Genomic DNA, 17,812 nt, shown 5'->3' on the forward strand with positions numbered 1-17,812 from the left:
TACACCCAACTTGCCCTTCTTCACGGCAGCTGTGCGGCGGAATAGATTGGTAGAAAGGTCACTGGGATAAATTGTCTTTCGAATTAAAGCCAAACTTGCCTGTGTCCGTGTGTCAGCGGTGCAAATTAGCTACACCGCGTCTGAGACATGTTAACTCTGAGCTCAGAGAACAGTACTAGTGGTATAGTATAAAGGAGAATGCACATATTTACACAGCTGTTTGCTTGTGTGTTTAGACTTGTGTCTGGCATCAACACACTTGGTTCAGCCTCCGACCCACACAGCATGGCCTTATATGGAGACAGGGACAGAGAAAGAAGGCCCGCTTTTAGCTTTTGTAGTCCATTACATTGATGCAATTAAGAAGCAGGTATTATTATGTCTTAACTATTGAATGACAGGGCTGATTTCTCACTCCAGTAAAATTCCAGTAAGTATGAAATATAGTAATCTACAAAATATCAGCAATTTTGTAATAAAACCTTATTTAGTTATATCACTTTTTGTTACTTTAATGTATGTTAATGTAACAAGAGTTTGGACAATTTGTATAAGTCCTTTGGATGTAAAAGGGAAATCCTACCCGTGTTTTAAAAATCTCTGCATATATGGTTAATACATATAATTTGTGTGCCAAGTGTACATCAATATGATGTCTAAACCCCACAGCAACTAATTAATATTTTTTTATTATTAAGTTATGAGAAACATTGATTATCTGTTGCTGCCTTATCCACACTCAAAGGTAAAGGTGCTTCAAATGGTTCTTTAAGCAATGCCACAGAAGAACCACTTTTGGCCTCACAAAGAACCATGTTTGTAACTGAGATGTGTGTGTGTGAAGAACCTTTGAAAGGTTTTGAATCCTTTTGAATCCTTTTGGCATCACTCAAACAACCCTCTGAAGCACCCTTATATTTAAGAGGTGGTTCTTAAATTATAAAGTGGTTCTTGCCATTCCTGGTTCATATCACCACTACAGTAAAATCATGTGAAATTGGAGTTGGAAATTTTTTATTTCACTCCAAACCCCTCTAAATGACGTTGTTGATGGTTCAACCAATGAATTATGCAGGTTTTAATACAATGACAGTGATATGTGCTGTGAAACATATAACGGAGCCCCCAGCTTAACATGCAGCATAATGTATTAAGTGAGTAATTGGTCTCCTGCTTGCCATTGTTACTGCTAGTTCAAGGAGAACATTCCACGTGTGAATGTGTGAACCAGCTCGTTCATCATTGACCATTTGGAAAGTGCACCTGAGGCATGTGTAGCAACATTCACCAACACATTCACAGCATTTTTGCAAGTGCTACCAGCTGCCCAAGGGCTTGAAAAGCCAGTTAAGGATCTAAAAGTAGTTAGGGTGGAAAATGTTATGAGTAAAAAAAGTGACTCATTTGGGGATCACTGGGAATCTCAATTAACCTGTAGAAGCTGAGCAGCTATTTAGTTAGTTACATAGTGTATTATTATTATTTATATTAATAATCATCATCATAGCAATGTGTATTATTAGCAACCAAGCCAACACATAACAAATGCTGATTTGCTTCCAACCTGTTGTTGGTGATCTCCATAAACACAACTTGAAAATCGGGGCTAGAGTTGTGTAGTGTGAACCTAATATACCCACCAAATATTTTATGTGGGGGACTTCAAAGTCCACCCAGGCTTGGTTTCAGAAGAAGCCCATTCAGAATGTTATTGAGAAATGAGAATTTCTAGTGGAGTGCAGTTCACATTAATCTTGAAGGTCTGAGCACAGTGATCGTGCAACCCTTTGACAATTGTGCAACATTTAATGCCCAAAGGTTGTGAAGCAAGAGTTGCTTACCACTTCTGATTTGAAAATGTGCTTCACTAGCTGTGCTCCTATGGAAAATGCCTGGATATGGCAGTGATGTGCCCACCATGGTTGGCAAGCTTCCATTGCAGTGCTGCAGCAGGCCATAGGGTTAATTAAACAAGGGGCAAAATAAATTACTGAGGGGACACAACTGTCTTCACCTAGTGAATGGCTGGGGATGTAGGTGATAGGAAGAACCTGGGTAATTAGTGTTAGTCTGCTTAGCATAAGCTCAAACTCAGCACACTACTAGACTTACCCTAATATAATGTATTAATAAAAACGCTGCTGTAAAAGTATTGATGCAGCATGATACATTATAGACGCATAGATGTTTGATATTTGCCATATGTTCTCATAGAATAGCCTGTTTCATCTACTCCAGCATTGCAGAGGCACAGGTAACACAGTAAACAAATAAAATGTCACTTTTCTGCAGGTCTGCAGTCTCAGAATTAATATCGAATAGAATCCCTTGTAAGAGCACACATTTGCAAATCAGGTGGCAAATCAAGGGTTTCATTAGTTGCATCAGGTGTGCTTGAGATAAAACACATGAATTACCTGGACAGGCGAGGGGGTTTGTTGACTGTGATGTTTGATTGCATGTTGGAAATATGGCAAATAAGTCAAGAGAGTTGTCCAGTTTAAAGAGACAGTGTTCCAGTTTAAAGGAATAACTGCCTATACTACCTGGATGTGGCAGAAACAGGAAGCTATTACCAGCTGCCACCGGATTCCTCAAGAGGCAGGTGGTCAAAAACCCTTGAGGGACTGTAAAAACCTGAAGTTTGAGTTTGCACAATAAGGTGCATACTAATCACTGAACTTCAAGGTGTACGCCTCTACTGACTACACTAAACTACCAAATACACAAGCAATTACAGCTCCTATCTGCTTAAAACCAGATAAATACAAACAAAAATACACAAAAGCCACAGAGGTCCTGGGATTCTGTTTTATAGAGCAGCATTTTTGCAAGTGCAACCAGCTGCCCAGGGGCTTGAAAAGCCAGTTAAGGATCTAAAAGTAGTTAGGGTGGAAAATGTTACGAGTAAAAAAGTGACTCATTTGTGGATCACTGGGAATCTCCATTTACCTGTAGATGCTGACCACTGCTATTTAGTTACATAATGTATTATTATTATTTGTATTAATAATCATCATCATAACAATGTGTAGTATTACTTTTTCAGCAGTTCACACATAGCAACCAAGCCAGTGCATAACAAATGCTGATTTGGTTCCAACCTGTTGTTGGTGCTCTCCAAAAACAATCGGAGTTGTGTAGTGTGAACCTCCAAGATGTATGCCTCTACTGACCCAAATACACAAGTAATTACAGCTTATATCTGCTTAAAAACAGATAAATACAAACAAAAGTATACACAAGCCACAGAAGTCCTGGGATTCTGTTTTGTATGATGTAATGATTAAACATTTTGGGCCTATGGATTAGTGGTGTGTCTGGAGGAGGAAAAATAAGGCATTCCCTGAAAATAACTTGCATACAGTGAAGCAATAAACAGCGTGTGGAGAGCAAAATGGATTCAATCAAGTATCAGGAAAACCTTGGACAAAACATGCCTTCTGTGAGGAAGCTGAAGCTTGGGTGTCATTGGACCTTTTAACAGGACAGTGATTCCAAGCATACTTCAAAGTCCACCAAGGATTGGTTTCAGAAGAAGTCCTGGAAGATTTTGGACTGGTTGTCGCTGTCACCTGACTTGAACCCTATAAAAAATCTTTGGTGGAATTTAAAGGAGGCAGTTGCAGAATGCAAACCAAGAATATTAGTAAACTGGAAGCCACTGCTCATGGGAAATGGGCTATGATTCCTCAGAAATGCTGCAAAAAGCTGATGTTTAAATTCATTAAATATGTCATTTTGTGTTGAATGTGGAGAAAGCACTTGTTATATTGGTTAGTTGAGCTGTTTCAATTTGTCATATTTAAATGGATTATTACAAAAAGCTGAGAGTTTGTAGATTTTGCTAAGAAATGTAATAGACTAGGCCTTCAGTTCTGCTTGTGTAGGACTAACCAATGGGAGACCTGCCTTGGCTGGATCTACCTAGATACCATAAGAAAATAAATATATATATGTTAGTGGCTCAAAAATGCCACTAAACCCTTTTTTGTAAACTATGTTAGACCTAGATAGACTTTTAGGTTGAGAAGGTCTTGAAGGTAATTCTGATTTACCACACATACATTTGGAACATGCATACATTCATACATGCATACTGTTAGAAAAACTATGTATATGGTTACAAAGGGTTAAAATCGTCCTGGCCATGCATTTCCTTTTCACTGTTATAAACATTGCCACCTTTGCAACTACAGTTGTCTGAAGTGTTGATGTGACTTGTGGTAGCAGTGAGGTAACAGTGACTCAGCTAGCTTGTTTTCCTTGGTCTGAGGTCCACCAAAACACTCGCACACACAAGTATACACACACATGCACACATGCACACACACACACCATATCTCTTCAGCTTGTCTGGCTTGTGAGCTGTGTGCAAAGGCCTTCCCTTTTCTCCTCCCCCTCTCCTGTTTATCAGCTATCCAGCAACAGGGAGGGGCCGCCCACCTGTTATGCCAGGTAAGCAACATCATGTGCAAGGCAATGTGTACATGTGTATATGCCCATGCATGTGTCTGTGTGTGTGGGAGAGAGAGAGAGAGAGAGAGAGAGAGAGAAAGAAAGGGGTGGATCGAGAGAGTAGCACAAACAACTGCAAGGCAGAGGAGACGAGAAAGTGAGGTATGGAGAGAGGGTGTGAGAGAGAGAGGGAGAGCGAGAGAAAAACAAAGGAGGGGGCAGTGGATTCCTCGTGTTGTTAAAACCATGTTTTGCTTCGCTGGTTCCATTTGGCGGTCATTAACCCTCCTCCATCAGGCTGTCTCCACAAGGCCGGCCTCCAAAGTCCAGCCTGAAAAAACTGGATCCAGCCAGAGCTCTGACCTAACACTTAACGCTCAGCGCTTAACAATTTTACACCGTGGTGCCATCTCACTGATCTCATTATGATACTCCTACTGAAAATTACCACCGTTCATTCACACAATACCAAAAGCATGTGCAGCCAAAACACACAGATCCTGCACGTAACTGAAAACAGAGAGAGAGAGCCATGGTGCAACATTAGTCCAGTAAAAGTGCACACTTAAACTACAGGTGTTACAAGGGGTTCTTTAAGCGATACCAGAAGAACCATTTTTTGCTTCCATGAAGAACCATTTTTGTAAAAGCTAAAGAACCTTTACATCGACTTCATTAAACTTTAAAAGATTCTTCACACACATACACCTTTATATAAAAGTATTTTTGCCATTTACATACATCTCCACTGTTGCATGAGTAATTACACACTTTAATATTCATTCATTTTAAAGTATTTTTTGCAATTCTTATAATTCACATGTAATTTAATTAAATAAGTTAAGACCAATTCCAACAATTATAAAATCCAAATAAAAGTCTTTGTACTGCTCACTCCATGTCAGCATAACTAGGGCTGGCATGATACCACCTTTTCATGTTTGATACTGATAAGAGATTTTTTGATAGTTTGATAAAATGTGATATAACCTAAATATTATTTGGTCATCTAAAAATTCCAATGTCTGAAAATTTAGTCATATTTTATAGAATCTCCTGAAAATAACATGACATATGTGACTGTCATCTGAAAATGACAGTATGATTTATTTATAATTTATTTGGCTAAAAATTGTAAAAAGAAAAAAAAGAAAAGAAAAAAAAATCAAAACAATTTTTAACACAGCATGGAATTCTTTGGATTTTTAAGTATTACTGCTATGCATATGTGTATCTGTCTGTAAGGTACACTGACCCTGAGTTACGAAGCCGAGAACACCGGCATGTAGACTTAAACCATTTACATGGTAGTTTAGGGTGGGGGTGAGTTTTAGGGGGTTAATGAGTTTGGCCAGAATCGGACAGAAGTGTTGGATTAATGCAGCCCTAGTCATAACATAGTTGCATAGATGCAAACTAGCAAGAATTCTATTACAAATTTCGATCAGTGACCACAGAGCACGTAGAGCATTCTTGTCCTCTTTTACAAAAACTCAACACTGAAACTCACAAACTCTGTTTGAGCAGCTTTTGAAGAAATGGCACTTATTGTGACAAACCAAAAAACCATCTAATCCTTTAAAAGTTAGAAGTTCAGCTTGCTGGTGACCGCACCATCTGATGGGCTTGGTTGTTGCAATGCCCATCAACAGTGATTAGTTAGGGTTAGGGCCTGGGTTCAGCTCAAGTAACTGGAGATAACAAATAAATAAGACTACAAACAATAATTATCAGATTCAAGATCATTTTAATGTAATCTGGCTAGTAATTATTTTATTTTTATGTATTTGTGTGTATATGTAATTTGATTGCTGCCTTTTTTTATATTTTTGAACGCTAATAATGTAACACTGTTACATGTATTCTGTTACTGCACAATCCTGGCTTTATAATACCTTTAGCTCACAGTACTTTTACTTTGGATACTTTTGGACAGTTTATTTCATAGTATCAACACATGCTGCAGACTGTGAAGTGCAAAGTAGGCTATTTTATTTAGAAATGTAGTTGAATTGTTGTAAAAAGTCATTTTTACTGTCACCATTTAGTATATAATACAGTTCTCTTAGTATACTAGTGCTTCAGGATCATTTCTGCAACTCTGTGACTGTGATAACTACAGCCATGACACTTTGCTACAAATTTGCTTGTCTACAATAACAGCTTAAGCTGCCTGGGTTGGGGTGTGTGAAATCAAGCTGAGGGCTTGACAAAATACTCACAGATGTTGCGGCCGTGAGTATTTGTGTGTTTCATATAAGCATGTACGCCTGTGCACTTGCAAAACCTCAACCCTAACCACCCCGACTCAAGATTCAACTATATTACAGCCTAATGTAGCATGATCTCCTTATATAACACCTACCATCAACTTGTCCTTCAGTTCCTAAGGCAAGCTTCACCCTAGCCTCACACTGCAGGATCCCATTAGCTATTCATAGCACTCAAGGAATGTGGTTTCCCCACCCCATCGTTTGTTTGCGCTCTCTTTCCCACTCTCTGTCTTTCTCTCTCTCTCTCTCTCTCTCTCTCTCTCTCTCTCTCTCTCTCTTTAGGCTGTCCTTTGGAAGAGTGATTAAGAGAGTTGGTGTGAGTGGGGGTGGGTTGTAAACAACTGCCATTCCAGTGGCAAGATCATAGAAGCCCCTTGAAATACTGGAAACAAGCTTAAACTGGATTTGGCCAATGATATGTATTTTTTGAGTTTCAGTTGTTTTGCCCTGTCTTGTTTAACTCTTAACTTAATGCCAGGTATTGTGCCTGGGAAGGCTACCAGTGCCAGACCGATATTGTATATCGAGAAAATCAGGCGGTGTTATGCTTCCATGAATATTAAAATCTGAACAACTATTTAGAAAAACAGTAACACTGAAGAGATAAAACCTGTAAGTTTTGCTTTTAGCCTAGCACGGATACCCACTAGCTGAACCTATCCTCCTGTGGTCAACATCTTTAGACTCCACCTTTTCCGGATCAGCCCTCAGGCAAAGCCACAGGAACAAGGCCTGGATTGCACAGCAACACGTTTTTGGAAATCTACAGTCTGGAGGTGACATGCATGATCACAAGTGTTGCTAAGGCACAATAGGAGCTCATTACCATAAATCAACAAAACTGCTCAGAATTTCTAGAAGCTCTAGCACTATAATATTTGAAGAGCAACTCCACTTGAGATATAAACACTTATTTACAATGCTTCAATGTGAAATGTGCCATATTAGGGAAATTTGCTCTTCACTTAGGGGAAATAGCTGATGCCTGAGACATTGTGTTGTGTATAATTTACACAATCTAGCCATGCTGTAAAATGTGCTCTAAGCTAAAAAAAGGTCCCTAATGATTTTTTTTATTTAGGCCAGGTTTTATCCTCAACAATTATACTTAAAACCCAGAAGACGTGTGTAGATTCACTGTGGTTTTGGATAGTATGATTATAATTATTAAAATGATTATAGACGTGTACTAGGCATTGCAATGCCTGGTTGCTACGACCACCACTGTAAAGGAACACAGTTACATTTTAATTACCGAATTAAGCAGAAGTCGATAAATTGGTGGACTTTTAAGACTTTAGTGAGAAATTGTTTATTTGAGCTTATAACAGGCCTTTTTCGCTAACTGTTCTTAAACAGAAAGTTCTTCTTAAAACCCTCTTACAGTTTTCATAGCTGTGTTTCATAAGAACAAAGCTGTGAACAATTATAAGGTATAAAAACACATTAATATGACATAGACATTGAATTTGTGTTAGGACAAATTCAAGAAGATTGTAACAATGTATGTAACAATATTGGTGAATGAGACCCACTGACATCTGAAAAGTGACAGATCTGTTACAGCCATATCTCAGTTGACCATCATGTCAGTCAGTAAAGCTCTGTTTACCCATAACTATTAAATGATGTCTGCCCATTATTATTTCAGGTTCTCTGTGCTGCAAAAAAAAAATCAAAATAAAATTGCTTTTAATGCTGCTAACGCATGCTGCTAACACATGCATTTTTTCCTTCACCCTACGACTCGATTTCCATGAACAACTTAAATTCCCATGAGGCTTATTCAGGTCGAAGGTTGGTTATGACACTGTGGTCTGGTGGACTCTGCCCTGACTCTATTGCTTGTTTCAACATTGCACTTGCGACATATGCCAGGCAGACAACTCCAGGCTGCCCAGGAACACTAAAAAAGCCCAAAATCTCAAATGTGCACCACAACAAAATGACATATCTCCAAGTGAAATGATCCTACATTTGGTTTTTACATTTGACTAGGATAGGTAAGATGAGTTCACTTAATAATAATAATAATAATAATAATGTCTATTTGCTGTAACCATTCCTGCTGCAACACCAGCCACACCTACACCTGCTTAAGCTCCACCTTGCTCCGCTTCCCTGGAACTGAGCATTTGTAATGATTGGAATACCACAGTCCACCTGACAGTCATTGCGAAAGCTTTCCATTACAGTTGTGTTTGCATTTCTGGGTGCCATTCCCAGCTCGCAGCTTTCCTAGACTTCTTTGATAATGCTGCTAATATTGTAATTTGATTTGGGGATTTTGTTTTGGATCTGTGTGTTGGTTTAAAAAAACGCTCACATGCTTATCTCATCTCTGATGCCTGTGTTGTTACTTAAAAGCAGTGCAACTGATAAAAAAGGAGCTGCTTCCAGGTTAATTTGCACTGTATGTACAAAAAGAATCCCAACCATCTCTAGGGTGTAGATGTACACATGTTAAAAAAGGGATTTGCATAACTTGTTTCCTGACTTGCTTTGCTTGCCTAAGGTGCAAAGCTATGGGTTAAGACTAGCTTTGAGTGCCTCTTGCTTTTGAAGACTGGAGAGGTCTAGTCATTGCTCAGCCCTTTCCTTAGCAATCTGTTTAATCTGTAATCAATCAACACTCACCATCTACTTTAAATGTGCGTACACTTCTAGAGCTCCACCCATCTTGTTGTTTGGCCAGTGTTTGCATTGCTGTGTTTGCATTTATTCAGGATTTTAAATTGTTCTTTAATAACTTCCATAGAAGGTATGTGACATTGGTTGAGGTGGGAGGTCCTCAGGTGCAGTTTTACATGCCATTTGGCCATTTACAACCCTATGTTTTAGTCTTAGAATGAACACTCTGATTTTCCGTTTCTGGTGGGCTCATAATTCGTTTGATAACCACGATGGGGAGCCAAATAGCATAGCGTCGCATAGCATAGTTTCGTTTTTTGTAACAAGAACATTGTATTTTTTTTTACAAGTATGCCCAAGTCGTACTGGACAGTGCTGATATCTTGTCCTGCAGTGTGTTTGCTAGCTGAAGAAATGGTAAAGCCAGACAGCTACAGTTAGTTTTTGGCCTAGTACAGATGCCTGGTTCACGAAGCAGCCTGTTGCGTACTGCTTTGTCAAGTTTGGCTAGGGCTAGCAAGACTTTCGCTTGGGGGCTGGATGCATGTAGGTTTTAGGGGATGTAAATTAAACTAATAAGTCAAGACTCAAGTTTTGAAATTGGCTCATTTTACAGACCTGCTTTGGTTATACCAGACTTTCCTTCCTCCGTTCCTTTTCATGAAGAGACTACAGTGTTTGAGGTTCTTGGTACATTACTTCCATATTCCGAAATCTTCTTATTCAGCTATGCCAATGTAAAGACAGTGTTTATTCAAGGCTGTTTTTTCATATATATGTATTGCGCATTGGTAAAACTGTTCTTGAATCTGGTAGTTCTAGCTCTGATGGTTCTGTACCCAATAGCAGAGGTTGGAACAGGAAGTGGCTGTGGTGAGTGGGATCAGAGGAGACATCTCTTGTTGTAGAGGTCCTGTATGGATAGGAGTAACCAGGTAAGATTAGATGAAATCCTTATCCCAACTGGATTCTAGGTAGAACGTTTTCATTGTATTGCATTGAACATTTGTACCAGTGGAAGAACTTAAACTAGTTCAAAGCAAATGTGCATCTTGCTTTGGACCATTCTCAGTGATGAATACTAATTAGAATGGCTTTCTTTTCCCTGATTGCTTAGCAATCTCAGTGAAAGCTCTTCCCACCACCGTACACATACAGTGTGGGACCTGCTTTAGCAACATTCAAAGGGTGCTTTCCCACCTACACTGTTTGGTCCAGACCTTCTAGACTTTTGATTTTTCGATCTTAACCAAAATAGCAAGTATGAAATGATTCCTTGGCCAATGGTCTGAACCAAAAGACCAAAATGTGGTCCAACAAAAAAAGGTGGTTCATCCAGATGGTCCATCTCAACCATGCTTCAGTTCATTTAAAGTTTGAAAACACTTTAGTGGATGATTCAGATGTTAGGCCCTATGACAGGAAGTCGAGACAGGCTATCATCAGCCACTAAACAATTGAAGAAGAAAAGAACTAGGGAAGTAGCATATGATGATGATTATATCTGTCAGTGATTATATAATGTTGATTGATGAGTATGTTCAAGTGGCAAATATGTATTAGTCTTAAGCACTGTGCTTGACGTTGGTAGTGGTTTTGGTGGTGGTAATGCCATCATATTAGCAGTAGTGGCAACTAAATGAATCTTCATTCATTTTTTTCTGGGAAAGGCTACCGGCAGAACTGACCGCACACCTTCTTCAATCCAGAGTATAAGGAGACAAAGTCCACGTAGGTGATGACGACAGGACATAGGCATATCATGTAAAGTTCTTTAGTGCGCTTGCTAAATTGCAATGTGTAACAAGGTGTGAAAATGCTCAAATAACTGGCTTGCACAACATACCTCTTTGCCAATCAAGGCATTTGGCACAGTTCTAGTTCTACGGTTCCTCTATTAGGAGAATGGAAAGAAGCCACGTTTGAACAAGGCACCGAGAAAGGAGAATTTTTAAAGCAGCCTGTGCTTGTGTAGAAAGCGGCTCTGAGCTGGCGCTGATAAGTGGACACGAGTGTTTCAAAAAACTGGGAACATGGCGAGAAGTCACATGTTTACATGCTGAGAGAACTGCTCACATTAAAAGAGAGGAAGAGAGATTGTGAAAGAGCAAGATGAGAAACAGGCAGGAAAAAAAAGAAACAAGAAAGAAGGGAAAGAGAGACATAGGGAAAGAATGAGAGAGAGGGAAAGACAGAGTGAGAAAGGTGCAGCGTGTGTTAGTGCTCAGAACAACACAGACTTAAACACGTGCTCAGTTCCCACTCTCTCTTTGATGGAAAGATAGAGAGAGAGACACGTGAGAGGAGGTGTGTAGAAGGGGGAGGGGAAAAGGAGGGCAGAGTGATTTGGAATTTTAGGAGAGCAGAGGGCAGGATGAAAGAGCGGAGTGAGAGAAGGAATACAAGGAAGCATGCAGTACAATAAACAAATCAGACTGAGCTCCCGCAGAGAGGCCGGAACCATGCATCTGTCTGGACTTTAAAATCAATCCAATCACACACACACACACACTCAAACACTCTTACACACACAGGGTTGTTTTTATACCTTGTCAGGACATGAGGATATATGTGCACAAGTCTTTTATTTATTGAACTTCCAGATGGGAAAAAACAAGGATAGTAGATTGTAGAGAATCCGCTTGCATTTGAAAGTGAAAGGAAAGAAAGGAATTTCTAAAAGTTAGGAATCAAACTGACCAGTGACCAGTACATAAACCGCACTTCCCAGCTAACATTCCCATGTGAGGCCAAGAAAGTTTTGTCCATGGGTTCCAGGTTGGCCCCACATACGGCTGCCACATATGGATGCCCACCAGGGTCAGTGATTGGACCAGAAGGGGTTAAACATGGGCCCCATCTGGGCTGTACATTGCATATGGGGTCTAGATAGGAACATGGCTGGGTTAAAGCATTCATCTTTGAGAGAGATAGCTCTTGATACTCTGAATTTAAATATAGTAGCATGTAAACAAGATAAATGATAAATGATGGGAGTTCTGTAACTTCTTTTTGCACACTATTGTATGTTCATTTATAGCTGTAGTTTCCACTGAGCATGAGAGGATAGGAATATCAATTCTCAACCAACTTTCAAAGATTTTGGAGCAAAAATGTTATATACGCCTGTTTTCCATTGCAGGGCCGCAGGGTTCTGAGCACAGAGGGTAACCATTCCAGTGGCTTTTCAGAGATGGTTTGGTATGATTAGCTAACCATACCATACCATGGGTCCACACAGCCATTTGATGGAAAAGGTTATTGACGTAAGGATCCACTGATTGGCTCCGCATTTGCGTCATTTTTGTGCTGAAAGATCCATGGTCTTTATATTTTTAGTACTGAAAATGTTGGAGACCATATCTTGTGTCTGTGGTGGACACACTAGCATCATAACTATAGATTTTTGCCGCCTTCATTTGGCATTTGTGGAGTGTGTGCTGCTTTGCACACAAAAGCAATGGACTGGCCTCAATTATTGGCACCTTTCAATCATGTGAAGTGTATTTGTGGTGCTAGCAATACGGAAATCACACGTTCAACCTGTTTACATTGAGAAAAGTCGGCTCAGTCTTTGTATCACACTGAGAAGAAAGAAGAGCAGAAATTTGTTCTAGGGTGTTAGAACCAAAATAGTGGAAAAGTACAATCTCAACTAACCTTCCTGGAAGTGGACGGAGAAGGAAAAAGCATGAAAGAACGCAACAAAGGAATGCTCTGTTTTTGGCAAAGCAGCATGACCCAAAGCATACACCAGAACCACAATAAACAATGAGTACAGAGTACAATAAATATGGAAAGTAATTAATTGAAAGAAACAATAAAGCCTTCACATTCTACTATTATTTTTGATCATAGAGGATAGGGTTCAGGCTGGACTTCTTATTTTAGTTGATGACTTAAATGCCATTTTTGAACTGCTACTTTTGTACTTCTAATCTAAGTTTGTTTTCTGTTGACATTTTCTACTTGAGTAATTTTTTCACAGTAAAAACACTTTTACTTGAGTGTGGGTTGACACAACTCTGCACCCCTCTGATTACTGCCCAGCTGTCACAATCTGTCACAATTGATGAAAACCAATCTGAAATAGTCTGTACAACTGATATCATATCATTACCATGGTTGCACTCATAGATTCAGAATTTAAAACGGTTCTACAGAGCAAGTCTGGGGAGCTTTATACTCACGTATCTGAAGCTGCCTATTGGGCTTTGTGACCTTAGGCTCGAGTGTGGCTGGGCCAGAGTGTCCCACTGTATTCGCAGAGCTTTTCTAGGGAGATTATATAAGAGGACTGTGCATCTGAACACCACTTTCTCAAATTAGTACACTTTAATGCACTTTAATTAATTCATAATAAGGGTGTTGACATACACACTCACAAAGCACCTAAACTTTATATTAGTACTGAGTAGGGCCTTGTTTTGCTCTCACAACAGCCTTAGTTTTTATTGTGACATGGATTTCATAAGATGTTGGAAACATTACTTTGAGATTCAGGTCCATGTTGACATAATTGCATCACACAGTTCATGCTGATTTTTCATGCTGCACATCTCCAATTTTACCACATTCCAAAAATGCTCTATTGGATTCAGATGTGATGGCTAGAAAGGCCACCAAAGTGCACTGAACGCATTGTCATGCTCATGAAACCAGTTTGAGAAGAGTGTATTATCATGCTGAAATTGGCCATTAGAAGATGCACATGGTCAGCAACAATACTCAACTAAGCGGTGGCATTCACAAATTGATTAGTTTTATTGGGCTCAAAGTTTGCCAAGAAAACATTCTCACACCATTACCATTTACGACATTTAGCTGATGCTCTTATCCAGAGCGACTTTCAAGGTTACTTGTATTACAGAGATGAGCCAATACAAAGTTAGGTGTCTTGCCCAATGACTCTTATTAACCCCAGTCTCCCACACGGTCTAATAGCTCACTAGGTTCATTGATTTATGCTGCTGGTGCCGAGATTCATCAGGCCAGGCTATGTTCTTCCAGTTTTGGTGACCTGTTTCCACTGCAGCCTTAGCTTTCTGTTCTTGACTGACAGAAGTGGAACGTAATGTGGATTTCGGCTGTTGTAGCCCATTTCCTCAACATTTCATTTTGAGATGCTTTCCGCCACAATTGTAGAGTGGTTATCTGAGCTACTGTAGCCTTTCTGTCAGCTCCAACCAGTCTGGCCAGTCTCAATGAACCTCTCTAATCAAGAAGAACTGCCGATCACTGGATGTTTTTTTCATTATTGCATCATTCCAAGTTGACTCTAGAGACTGTTATGCTAAAAAATCTCAGGAGATTAGCAGTTCTAGAAATATTAAATATTGGTCTGGCATCAACAATCACACCACGCTCAAAATCCCATTTTCCCCCTTATTGTGATGGTTGATGTAATTATCCATGTAATTTCTAACCATTTCTATAGATATTTTCTAAGCCTAACTCTTCTGACATTGTAAGTTAGCCTTGATATACCCAACACCCATAACACAGACTCAGCACACCTGCTGTGTTAGGGGTTTTCTCCTACTTACTCCCTTCAACCCCCCACCCCATCACCCCCTTAGCTCTGCCCTGCTTCCTTCTGCTGCAGGGAGAGAGAAAGAGCCGTTAGACCACCACTCTATCTCTCTCTCTCTCCCCCTCTCTTTCCCTGCTATCTCGTCTTTTCTCTCTCTCTGTATTTTCTTCTTTTCCTCTTTGTTTCACACACCCACACTTGCACAGGCCCATCCCCCACCCTGGTGTGGTGCAACACACCAGGCAACCTGAGATGCTCCTCCTCAGCCTGAGCCCCAAGTCAACTCTGCCGTTCTCACACATCTCTGCTCTCAGACGCTCAGACACTCAGAAGAACAGAGCAATTGGTTACCTGCATTCTTTTGCCCATCTGCTCCTCCAGGGACCTGTGGAACAGCTACCGCTAATTAAACAGGTAGTTAAAATTGCAGGTTTAAGTCAAATAAAAGCTCGTTCCATCCATGTCCACAGTGGGTTCCTCCTGCTACAAGGTTGGACACGTTTTAAGCCACCTTCACACTCAAAGCACAACGCGAAACATTAATCTCTAGCCGCAGGCCCATGGCTGGTCACAGTTTCCACTGTTTAATCAGCTTTTCTCTATTAATAACGTGATGCCATTGATGTTGTTACATTTACTCGTTATGTAATGAACTTGATCTAAAGTCAAAAACTCATTTGTATCTCTCTAAAAATAAAATAACAGTAAGCAGAGTTTACGAATCTTAACTGCTCTCTAAATGAGTACATTGTGTGCACTGACTCATTTATAAAAACAACAACTATGTGCAATTGGGCAGCCATGGCCTAAAAGTTAACAAAATGGGCTTGGGCCCAAAAAGTTACTGGTTTGATCCCCTGGACTGGCAGGAAGTGGGGGTTGCAGGCATGATGTTCACAGTTAAGGTGCCCTTGAGTAAGGCAACTACCTTAATTGCTCCCCAGGTGCTGAGGTGGCTGCCCACCACTCTGTGTGTTCTCAATTCTGTGCAATGCTGTGTAAAGTGTGTTTTTAATTCAAGCCCCGCAGCTTCTTTGCTCCTGAATCCTATACAAAAATACACTTGCAAGTACTTGCAAATACACTTTTGGCTGTGTTTTGAGGAGAGGTTTGCAGACAAGGGAGAAGGGAATAATCTTTCACAAGTAAGAGAGCTTATTTCTGAATCTGTTCCGGAGGTTGAATAATGCTGAGACTGTAGTACTTATTAAGAGTGGAATTTTGTGTTGAATCTTGACTAAGCACTTCTTATATTAGTTGTGTTGAGCCATTTCAATTGTTCTTGTTTGATTGGTTTATTGTAAACAGCCAGATGTCTGTAAACTTCATAAACCTAATTTACAATGAGGGATGAATCATTTCGAACTGTAACAAGGGGAATGCAGGAATTGTGTATTGTTTTGTGTATAGATTTTGACTATGTGGTTAATAAATTACCCATTGATGTAATGTTTTTTTGTTTATTTTAAACAGTTGTTTTTATTTTTTATTTTTTTTATTTATCAGGGACAATGTATGTTAATTCACATAATGATAAATGTACCAAAGTTAGCCAACTGGCTTTGTTTCACTGTATGAGGCTTGATTTTGTTTGTATTTTACTTCTGTATTCACAGATAAATATGTTTAATTTCACTCAGTCTTACTGCTTTATCACTGCTGTATAACTGCATTTCACTTGGACAGTTAATGCATGACTGCCTGTTTTAAAATATATGTTTAATAAGAATTCATCAGCAACATGCAGACATGCCTGATACTCCTCATATCCCAATACACATTTATTTGTTTACAAGGGGATCTTGACCTCAACATGGCGAGCTCACAGACGTACTACCTCAGAGAGAGAACAACAGACTGGCATGTAGTTATATCTATCTATCTATCTATCTATATATATATGTATATATATATATATATATATATATATATATATATATATATATATATATATATATATATCCATGCTTTTTAAAAACCAAAGCAACACATAATAGTTTTGGCTTTTGCTCACACAAGAGCTTTCCCAGTCATTAACTGTACTGGGTAACTTTAAAAGGACTTTGACTCCAGATTGCGTTCTGACTTAATCCCTTCCTTTGACCACTTTCTTTCCCAAGTGAGTTCTGGCTATCTGTAATGATTGACCCAGACTGAGTTAATTTAGCATGTGCGCAGCTACAGTTCCAGAATGTGACCATTACGCAGTGTGGGAATCAGTAGCTATATGTGGATGCAAGATCAACGCATGGTTCTTGTGTCTTGCAATTCTTGTATTTACTAGAACATTCTGGCACCTGTAACTTCTGTACCATTTAAGGTAGGATAGAAAACTCCAATTGGAACCTGGTGAATAAGAGGCCTACTTCAGCCTCGTAGTCGCAGCAGTGTTTGTTTGCGATGTTATAAATGACAGCATTCTGGATTCTATGGCAGACGTGGTATGCTGAGATTATGTGATGAGATGATTACATTTCCAGAAGCAGGGCCGGCAATACAGAACATTCCCATGATATTTTTAGCGAGAAATGAGACATTACAGAAATGTGTTTTGAGCATGCTTCCTTAAACATGGAGCATAAATATGCAGGACTGCAGCTGGTGTGTCGATTAACACAGATTGCCAGTGTTGCCATGTTTAGGCTAAGTTGGGCACATAGTGTGTGCTGCGGAAGGACAAATCAGAAGATTGATTTGATGAAAAGGTTGATTAGTTGATTGTTCGAAGCCGAAATTTCTACTGAGAATGTTTGAATCCCACTGGTTTGATCATATTTGCGAAATGGCTAATTATTGTTACATAATCAGATTGAACTGCATTTCTGAAATGTGAATGCATTACCTATCAGTGTTGTCTCAAGAGGAAGTTGTACATTTGTGTACTAAATGTTTTTTGATCATTGTGCATGTGCATGAA

At 39.5% G+C, this 17,812-nt stretch overlaps 1 protein-coding gene across 1 annotated transcript in view; it reads left to right on the forward strand.

Annotated features, from left to right (window-relative positions):
* Positions 1-8,668: 8,668 nt before the first annotated feature.
* Positions 8,669-17,812, forward strand: part of ctps1a (CTP synthase 1a) — a 98,489-nt gene continuing 89,345 nt past the window's right edge. Inside the window, exon 1 of the mRNA XM_072675416.1 lies at positions 8,669-8,734. The gene's annotated coding sequence lies outside the window, so the exon portion shown is untranslated. The remainder of the gene's footprint in view (positions 8,735-17,812) is intronic.

The sequence above is a fragment of the Salminus brasiliensis genome, chromosome 3 (assembly GCF_030463535.1).
Source record: "Salminus brasiliensis chromosome 3, fSalBra1.hap2, whole genome shotgun sequence".
In the NCBI taxonomy this organism is placed as follows: Eukaryota; Metazoa; Chordata; class Actinopteri; order Characiformes; family Bryconidae; genus Salminus; species Salminus brasiliensis.